Source organism: Rhagoletis zephyria, unplaced genomic scaffold (genome assembly GCF_001687245.7).
Source record: "Rhagoletis zephyria isolate East Lansing unplaced genomic scaffold, Rhagoletis_zephyria_1.1 Rzeph_scaffold_00246, whole genome shotgun sequence".
Classification (NCBI taxonomy): Eukaryota; Metazoa; Arthropoda; class Insecta; order Diptera; family Tephritidae; genus Rhagoletis; species Rhagoletis zephyria.
The window spans coordinates 241,664-251,478 of NW_016157330.1; the positions used below are offsets into that span (position 1 = coordinate 241,664).

The 9,815-nt window shown below is 30.0% G+C and overlaps 1 protein-coding gene across 1 annotated transcript in view; it reads right to left on the minus strand.

Moving 5' to 3' along the window:
• Nucleotides 1-9,815, minus strand: part of Stacl (SH3 and cysteine-rich domain-containing protein) — a 132,220-nt gene that overhangs the window by 36,053 nt on the left and 86,352 nt on the right. The gene's annotated exons all lie outside the window — the stretch shown is intronic.

Sequence of the window (9,815 nt, forward strand, 5' to 3'; positions counted from 1 at the left end):
AAAACTACAATCAACTACAAACGATTCTGGACCTGAATTCATTAAAATTGCAGCTGTAGCTGTAAAAAGCTTCATATGAATTTAAAAAAACGCATTACGCACTTATTTTTCAACTAAAAAAAATTTAAAAACTACAATCAACTACAAACGATTCTGGACCTGAATTCAATAAAATTGAAGCTGTAGCTGAAAAAAGCTTCATATGAATTTAAAAAAAACGCACTTATTTTTCGACTAAAAAAAAAATTTTAAACTACAATCAACTACAAACGATATAGTGAACGAGAAATGGTATTTTGAAAATCTTTTGAAATTGAATACGCCTGTTTTAATTAACGTTGCTAAAGACAATGAATCGCTAATCGCAAAGTCATCAGTACAAATAAGTGGTATTAGCAATAAAGGTTGCAGCTAGTTATGAAAGATGTGCTCTATGTTCCAGAACTGCGTGATAATTTGCTATCAGTCCGAAAGCTAATGCAGAGATTGATGTGATTTTCAACAAAAATAAGGCAAATATAGTAAAAAATGGAGAGCCGTTAGCAACTGCATACTTGTGCAATGGGCTTTATAAAATTGAAGTAGAAAAGAAGTGTTATTTTACATACATGTGCAATGAAGACAAAGTCGACTTGTGGCATAAGCGTTTTGGGCATATTGGACAAAAAGCTTTTGATGAATTGGTGAATAAAGATCTTGTAAATGGCTTGCATGTAAGAACAAATAAAATAAAATTTTGGGATATGTATGTTGAAGCTAAACACTGCCGTGATCCTTTCAATGGACATCGTGAACGAGCAAAAAGGCCACTATAGAGAATTCATTCGGATGTGTGCGGGCCAATTGATCCCGTGGAATGGAATGGTTCAAGGTATTTCGTGTCATTCATTGATGATTACACGCATTTTGCATTTGCCTACGCTATTAAGTACAAGTCTGATGTATTCAAAGTAATGAAAGAGTATGAAGCAATTGTTACAGCAAAGTTTGGAGCTCTAATTTCAAAAATAACGGTTGATCAAGGACGCGAATATTGCTCTAAGCAACAAGAGGAGTGGTACAAGCAGAAGGGGATCCAGGAGGATGCAACTGTTGCTTACTCACCTCAGCAAAATGGAGTCCCAGAGCGATTCAACAGGAATTTAGTCGAGAAAGTAAGGTCTATGCTTTTTGAAGCCAATGCACCAAAACGAATGTGGTGTGAAGCGGTATGCACTGGGGTTTATTTAATAAACCGAAGCCCAACGATATTCTTGAAAAGTTCAGTTACTCCGGCAGAGATGTGGTACGGGTCAAGCCTGACGTTAGAAAACTAAGAATTTTTGCATGCAAAGCATATGCGTGGATACCAAGCCAACAAAGGAAGAAAATGGATTCGAAGAGTCGACAGTCGATTATGATTGGTTATGTTCAAAATGGATATAGATTGTGGGATCGAGATAATCAAAGAGTTTTCATTGCAAGAGACGTTAAATTTGATGAAGACTGCTTTCCTTTTAAGCAGGAATCAAACTCGAGAATTTAAGAATTAAATATAGTGCGTACAAACAATCAAGATATGAGCAAGAGGGGGATGGTGCAATGCTCGGCCAAAATTATGAAGGTGAAGATGGCTTATTAAATGAAGTATTTCAAGATGCTGAGAATGTACATAGTCCAGATGCGCTCCCTTCGCAAGAAGAAAATAATCCATCATCAGAGGTTGTATTGAGGCACAGTGAACGGGAGCGCCTTGAAATCACTGGACGAAGTGATGCGACTAATTGGAAGGCAGCAATCAAAGAAGATCTAAATTCCATGGACCAAAACAAGGTATGGACTATATTGGATGCTCCAAAAGAAACGAAGCTATTGAAATCAAAATGGGGTTTTCGTGTGAAGGATGATGAAAATGGTATGCCCGCTCGATATAAAGCCCGACTTGTAGCCAAAGGATTTTTATGAGACATATGCACCTGTAGCTAAGCTTACAACAATAAGAGTAGTCCTGTCGGTGGGTGTACATAAAAATTAAATATTTCATCAGTTGGATGTAAAAACAGCTTTCTTGTACGGAGACTTAGAAGAAAAATTGTACGTGGCGATTCCTGAAGGAATTGAAGCTGAATCGGGAAAAGCTTGCAAACTCTTGAAATCTCTCTATGGTCTGAAACAGTCTCCAAGATGTTGGAATCAAAAGTTTAATCAACACTTATTGCAGCTTGGTTTTTCTAGATCTAATCATGATTACTGTTTGTACACAAAATTTTCTGTAGATATTTATCTAATTGTTGTAATGTATGTGGATGATTTGCTTATTGCTGGAAAAGAACTTTCCTCCATCAAGTGGCTTAAAAAAAAATTAAGCAAGAAATTCGATATGTCTGATTGTGGCGAACTGAAGTACTTTCTTGGAATCAAAATTGAAAAACAGAATAACAGCATTAAACTATCACAAGAAGCAAGTATAGAGAAAATACTTACAAAATTTGGCATGGCCGATTGTAATCCTGTACGGAGCCCAATTGAAAAAGGTCTACAACTTGTACAAAGCGATTCGCAAACAGAACTTAATAAACCTTATAGAGAGATGTTGGGAAGCTTGATGTATATTATGCTTTGTGCAAGAGCAGATATATGTTATGCAGTTGCGTATTTCGGAAGATATCAACAAAACCCATCGGAAGAACATTGGCAATGTTTGAAAAGAATACTTAGATATTTAACTAACAAAAAAATTAGTATTTAAACCAACAGTAAATAAACCAATTCTCGGATTTGCAGATGCTGACTGATTTGATGATGACTGACACCAATCAACAGCTGTAAAAAGCTTCATATGATTTTTTTGAAAAACGCATTACGCACTTATTTTTCAACTAAAAAAATAAATTTTAAAGCTACAATCAACTACAAACGATTTTGGACCTGAATTCATTAAAATTGAAGCTGTAGCTGTAAAAAGCTTCATATGAATTTAAAAAAAAACGCATTACGCACTTATTTTTCAACTAAAAAAAAATGCAAAACTACAATCAACTACAAACGATTTTGGACCTGAATTCATTAAAATTGAAGCTGTAGCTGTAAAAAGCTTCATATGAATTTAAAAAAACGCATTACGCACTTTTTTTCAACTAAAAGAAAAAAGTTTAAACTACAATCAACTACAAACGATTCTGGACCTGAATTCATTAAAATTGAAGCTGTTGCTGTAAAAAGCTTCATATGATTTTTTTAAAAACCGCATTACGCACTTATTTTTCAACTAAAAAAATAAATTTTAAAACTACAATCAACTACAAACCATTTTGGACCTGAATTCATTAAAATTGAAGCTGTTGCTGTAAAAAGCTTCATATGATTTTTTTAAAAACCGCATTACGCACTTATTTTTCAACTAAAAAAATAAATTTTAAAACTACAATCAACTACAAACCATTTTGGACCTGAATTCATTAAAATTGAAGCTGTTGCTGTAAAAAGCTTCATATGATTTTTTTAAAAACCGCATTACGCACTTATTTTTCAACTAAAAAAATAAATTTTAAAACTACAATCAACTACAAACCATTTTGGACCTGAATTCATTAAAATTGAAGCTGTTGCTGTAAAAAGCTTCATATGATTTTTTTAAAAACCGCATTACGCACTTATTTTTCAACTAAAAAAATAAATTTTAAAACTACAATCAACTACAAACCATTTTGGACCTGAATTCATTAAAATTGAAGCTGTTGCTGTAAAAAGCTTCATATGATTTTTTTAAAAACCGCATTACGCACTTATTTTTCAACTAAAAAAATAAATTTTAAAACTACAATCAACTACAAACCATTTTGGACCTGAATTCATTAAAATTGAAGCTGTTGTTGTAAAAAGCTTCATATGATTTTTTTTTCAACTAAAAAAATAAATTTTAAAGCTACAATCAACTACAAACGATTTTGGACCGGAATTCATTAAAATTAAAGCTGTAGCTGTAAAAAGCGTCATATGATTTTTTTTAAAAACGCATTACGCACTTATTTTTCAACTAAAAAAATAAATTTTAAAGCTACATTCAACTGCAAACGATTTTGGACCTGAATTCATTAAAATTGAAGCTGTAGCTGTAAAAAGCTGCATATGATTTTTTTTAAAAAATGCATTACGCACTTATTTTTCAACTAAAAAAATACATTTTAAAGCTACAATCAACTACAAACGATTTTGGACCTGAAGTCATTAATATTGAAGCTGTAGCTGTAAAAAGCTTCATATGATTTTTTTAAAAAACACATTACGCACTTATTTTTCAACCAAAAAAATAAATTTTAAAGCTACAATCAACTACAAACGATTTTGGACCTGAATTCATTAAAATGGAAGCTGTAGCTGGAAAAAGCTTCATATGACATTAAAAAAAACGCATTACGCACTTATTTTTCAACTAAAAAAAACAGGTTTAACTACAATAAACTACAAACGATTCTGGACCTGAATTCGTTAAAATTGAAGCTGTAGCTGTAAAAAGCTTCATATGACATTAAAAAAAACGCATTACGCACTTATTTTTCAACTAAAAAAAACAGGTTTAACTACAATAAACTACAAACGATTCTGGACCTGAATTCGTTAAAATTGAAGCTGTAGCTGTAAAAAGCTTCATATGACATTAAAAAAAACGCATTACGCACTTATTTTTCAACTAAAAAAAACAGGTTTAACTACAATAAACTACAAACGATTCTGGACCTGAATTCGTTAAAATTGAAGCTGTAGCTGTAAAAAGCTTCATATGACATTAAAAAAAACGCATTACGCACTTATTTTTCAACTAAAAAAAACAGGTTTAACTACAATAAACTACAAACGATTCTGGACCTGAATTCGTTAAAATTGAAGCTGTAGCTGTAAAAAGCTTCATATGACATTAAAAAAAACGCATTACGCACTTATTTTTCAACTAAAAAAAACAGGTTTAACTACAATAAACTACAAACGATTCTGGACCTGAATTCGTTAAAATTGAAGCTGTAGCTGTAAAAAGCTTCATATGACATTAAAAAAAACGCATTACGCACTTATTTTTCAACTAAAAAAAACAGGTTTAACTACAATAAACTACAAACGATTCTGGACCTGAATTCGTTAAAATTGAAGCTGTAGCTGTAAAAAGCTTCATATGACATTAAAAAAAACGCATTACGCACTTATTTTTCAACTAAAAAAAACAGGTTTAACTACAATAAACTACAAACGATTCTGGACCTGAATTCGTTAAAATTGAAGCTGTAGCTGTAAAAAGCTTCATATGACATTAAAAAAAACGCATTACGCACTTATTTTTCAACTAAAAAAAACAGGTTTAACTACAATAAACTACAAACGATTCTGGACCTGAATTCGTTAAAATTGAAGCTGTAGCTGTAAAAAGCTTCATATGACATTAAAAAAAACGCATTACGCACTTATTTTTCAACTAAAAAAAACAGGTTTAACTACAATAAACTACAAACGATTCTGGACCTGAATTCGTTAAAATTGAAGCTGTAGCTGTAAAAAGCTTCATATGACATTAAAAAAAACGCATTACGCACTTATTTTTCAACTAAAAAAAACAGGTTTAACTACAATAAACTACAAACGATTCTGGACCTGAATTCGTTAAAATTGAAGCTGTAGCTGTAAAAAGCTTCATATGACATTAAAAAAAACGCATTACGCACTTATTTTTCAACTAAAAAAAACAGGTTTAACTACAATAAACTACAAACGATTCTGGACCTGAATTCGTTAAAATTGAAGCTGTAGCTGTAAAAAGCTTCATATGACATTAAAAAAAACGCATTACGCACTTATTTTTCAACTAAAAAAAACAGGTTTAACTACAATAAACTACAAACGATTCTGGACCTGAATTCGTTAAAATTGAAGCTGTAGCTGTAAAAAGCTTCATATGACATTAAAAAAAACGCATTACGCACTTATTTTTCAACTAAAAAAAACAGGTTTAACTACAATAAACTACAAACGATTCTGGACCTGAATTCGTTAAAATTGAAGCTGTAGCTGTAAAAAGCTTCATATGACATTAAAAAAAACGCATTACGCACTTATTTTTCAACTAAAAAAAACAGGTTTAACTACAATAAACTACAAACGATTCTGGACCTGAATTCGTTAAAATTGAAGCTGTAGCTGTAAAAAGCTTCATATGAATTTTAAAGAAATGCATTACGCACTTTTTTTTCAACTAAAAAAAACAGGTTTAACTACAATAAACTACAAACGATTCTGGACCTGAATTCGTTAAAATTGAAGCTGTAGCTGTAAAAAGCTTCAAATGAATTTTAAAGAAATGCATTACGCACTTTTTTCCAACTAAAAAAAAAAATTTAAATACAATCAACTACAAACGATTCTGGACCTGAATTCGTTAAAATTGAAGCTGTAGCTGTAAAAAGTTTCATATAAATAAAAAAAAAACGCATTTCGCACTTATTTTTCAACCAAAAAAAAAATTTAAAACTATAATCAACTACAAACGATTCTGGGCCTGAAATCATTAAAATGGAAGCTGTAGCTGTAAAAAACTTCATATGAATTTTTAAAAAAACGCATTACGCACTTTTTTTCCAACTAAAAAAAAAAATTTAACTACAATCAACTACAAACGATTCTGGACCTGAGTTCATTAAAATTGAAGCCGTAGCTGTAAAAAGCTTCATATGAATTTAAAAAAAAAACGCATTACGCACTTTTTTTTTCAACTAAAAAAAACAGTTTAAACTACAATCAACTACAAACGATTCTGGACCTGAATTCATTAAAATTGAAGCTGTAGCTGTAAAAAGCTTCATATGAATTTTTTTAAAAACGCATTACGCACTTCTTTTTGAACTAAAAAAAAATTTAAAACTACGATCAACTACAAACGATTCTGGACCAGAATTCATTAAAATTTAGGCGGTAGCTGTAAAAAGCTTCATATAAACTAAAAAAAAGCGCTACACACTTATTTTTCAACAAAAAAAAAATTTAAAACTACAATCAACTACAAACGATTCTGGACCCGAATTCATTAAAATTGAAGCCGAGCTGTAAAAAGCTTCAAATTAATTTTTTAAAAAACGCATTACGCACTTATTTTTCAACAAAAAAATAAAATTTTAACTACAATCAACTACAAACGATTTTGAACCTGAATTCGCTAAAATTTAAGCAGTAGCTGTAAAAAGCTTCTAATGAATTTTTTAAAAAACGCATTACGCACTTATTTTTCAACTACAAACAAAAATTTAAAACTACAATCAACTACAAACGATGCTGGACCTGAACTCATTAAAATTTAGGCGGTAGCTGTAAAAAGCTTCAAATAAACTTAAAAAAAACGCACTACGCACTTATTTTTCAACTAAAAAAATTAATTTTCAAACTACAATCAACTACAATCGATTTTGGACCTGAATTCATTACAATTGAAGCTGTAGCTGTAAAAAGCTTTATATGATTTTTTTAAAAAACGCATTACGCACTTATTTTTCAACTAAAAAAATAAAGTTTAAAGCTACAATCAACTACAAACGATTCTGGACCAGAATTCATTAAAATTGAAGCTGTAGCTGTAAAAAGCTTTATATGATTTTTTTAAAAAACGCATTACGCACTTATTTTTCAACTAAAAAAATAAAGTTTAAAGCTACAATCAACTACAAACGATTCTGGACCAGAATTCATTAAAATTGAAGCTGTAGCTGTAAAAAGCTTCATATGAATTTAAAAAAAAAACGCGTTACGCATTTTTTTCAACTAAAAAAAAATTTAAACTGCAATCAACTACAAACGATTCTGGACCTGAATTTATTAAAATTGAAGCTGTAGCTGTAAAAAGCTTCATATGAATTTAAAAAAAAAACGCGTTACGCATTTTTTTCAACTAAAAAAAAATTTAAACTGCAATCAACTACAAACGATTCTGGACCTGAATTTATTAAAATTGAAGCTGTAGCTGTAAAAAGCTTCATATGAATTTAAAAAAAAAACGCGTTACGCATTTTTTTCAACTAAAAAAAAATTTAAACTGCAATCAACTACAAACGATTCTGGACCTGAATTTATTAAAATTGAAGCTGTAGCTGTAAAAAGCTTCATATGAATTTAAAAAAAAAACGCGTTACGCATTTTTTTCAACTAAAAAAAAATTTAAACTGCAATCAACTACAAACGATTCTGGACCTGAATTTATTAAAATTGAAGCTGTAGCTGTAAAAAGCTTCATATGAATTTAAAAAAAAAACGCGTTACGCATTTTTTTCAACTAAAAAAAAATTTAAACTGCAATCAACTACAAACGATTCTGGACCTGAATTTATTAAAATTGAAGCTGTAGCTGTAAAAAGCTTCATATGAATTTAAAAAAAAAACGCGTTACGCATTTTTTTCAACTAAAAAAAAATTTAAACTGCAATCAACTACAAACGATTCTGGACCTGAATTTATTAAAATTGAAGCTGTAGCTGTAAAAAGCTTCATATGAATTTAAAAAAAAAACGCGTTACGCATTTTTTTCAACTAAAAAAAAATTTAAACTGCAATCAACTACAAACGATTCTGGACCTGAATTTATTAAAATTGAAGCTGTAGCTGTAAAAAGCTTCATATGAATTTAAAAAAAAAACGCGTTACGCATTTTTTTCAACTAAAAAAAAATTTAAACTGCAATCAACTACAAACGATTCTGGACCTGAATTTATTAAAATTGAAGCTGTAGCTGTAAAAAGCTTCATATGAATTTAAAAAAAAAACGCGTTACGCATTTTTTTCAACTAAAAAAAAATTTAAACTGCAATCAACTACAAACGATTCTGGACCTGAATTTATTAAAATTGAAGCTGTAGCTGTAAAAAGCTTCATATGAATTTAAAAAAAAAACGCGTTACGCATTTTTTTCAACTAAAAAAAAATTTAAACTGCAATCAACTACAAACGATTCTGGACCTGAATTTATTAAAATTGAAGCTGTAGCTGTAAAAAGCTTCATATGAATTTAAAAAAAAAACGCGTTACGCATTTTTTTCAACTAAAAAAAAATTTAAACTGCAATCAACTACAAACGATTCTGGACCTGAATTTATTAAAATTGAAGCTGTAGCTGTAAAAAGCTTCATATGAATTTAAAAAAAAAACGCGTTACGCATTTTTTTCAACTAAAAAAAAATTTAAACTGCAATCAACTACAAACGATTCTGGACCTGAATTTATTAAAATTGAAGCTGTAGCTGTAAAAAGCTTCATATGAATTTAAAAAAAAAACGCGTTACGCATTTTTTTCAACTAAAAAAAAATTTAAACTGCAATCAACTACAAACGATTCTGGACCTGAATTTATTAAAATTGAAGCTGTAGCTGTAAAAAGCTTCATATGAATTTAAAAAAAAAACGCGTTACGCATTTTTTTCAACTAAAAAAAAATTTAAACTGCAATCAACTACAAACGATTCTGGACCTGAATTTATTAAAATTGAAGCTGTAGCTGTAAAAAGCTTCATATGAATTTAAAAAAAAAACGCGTTACGCATTTTTTTCAACTAAAAAAAAATTTAAACTGCAATCAACTACAAACGATTCTGGACCTGAATTTATTAAAATTGAAGCTGTAGCTGTAAAAAGCTTCATATGAATTTAAAAAAAAAACGCGTTACGCATTTTTTTCAACTAAAAAAAAATTTAAACTGCAATCAACTACAAACGATTCTGGACCTGAATTTATTAAAATTGAAGCTGAAGCTGTAAAAAGTGTCATATGAATTAAAAAAAAACGCATTACGCACTTATTTTTCAACAAAAAAAAA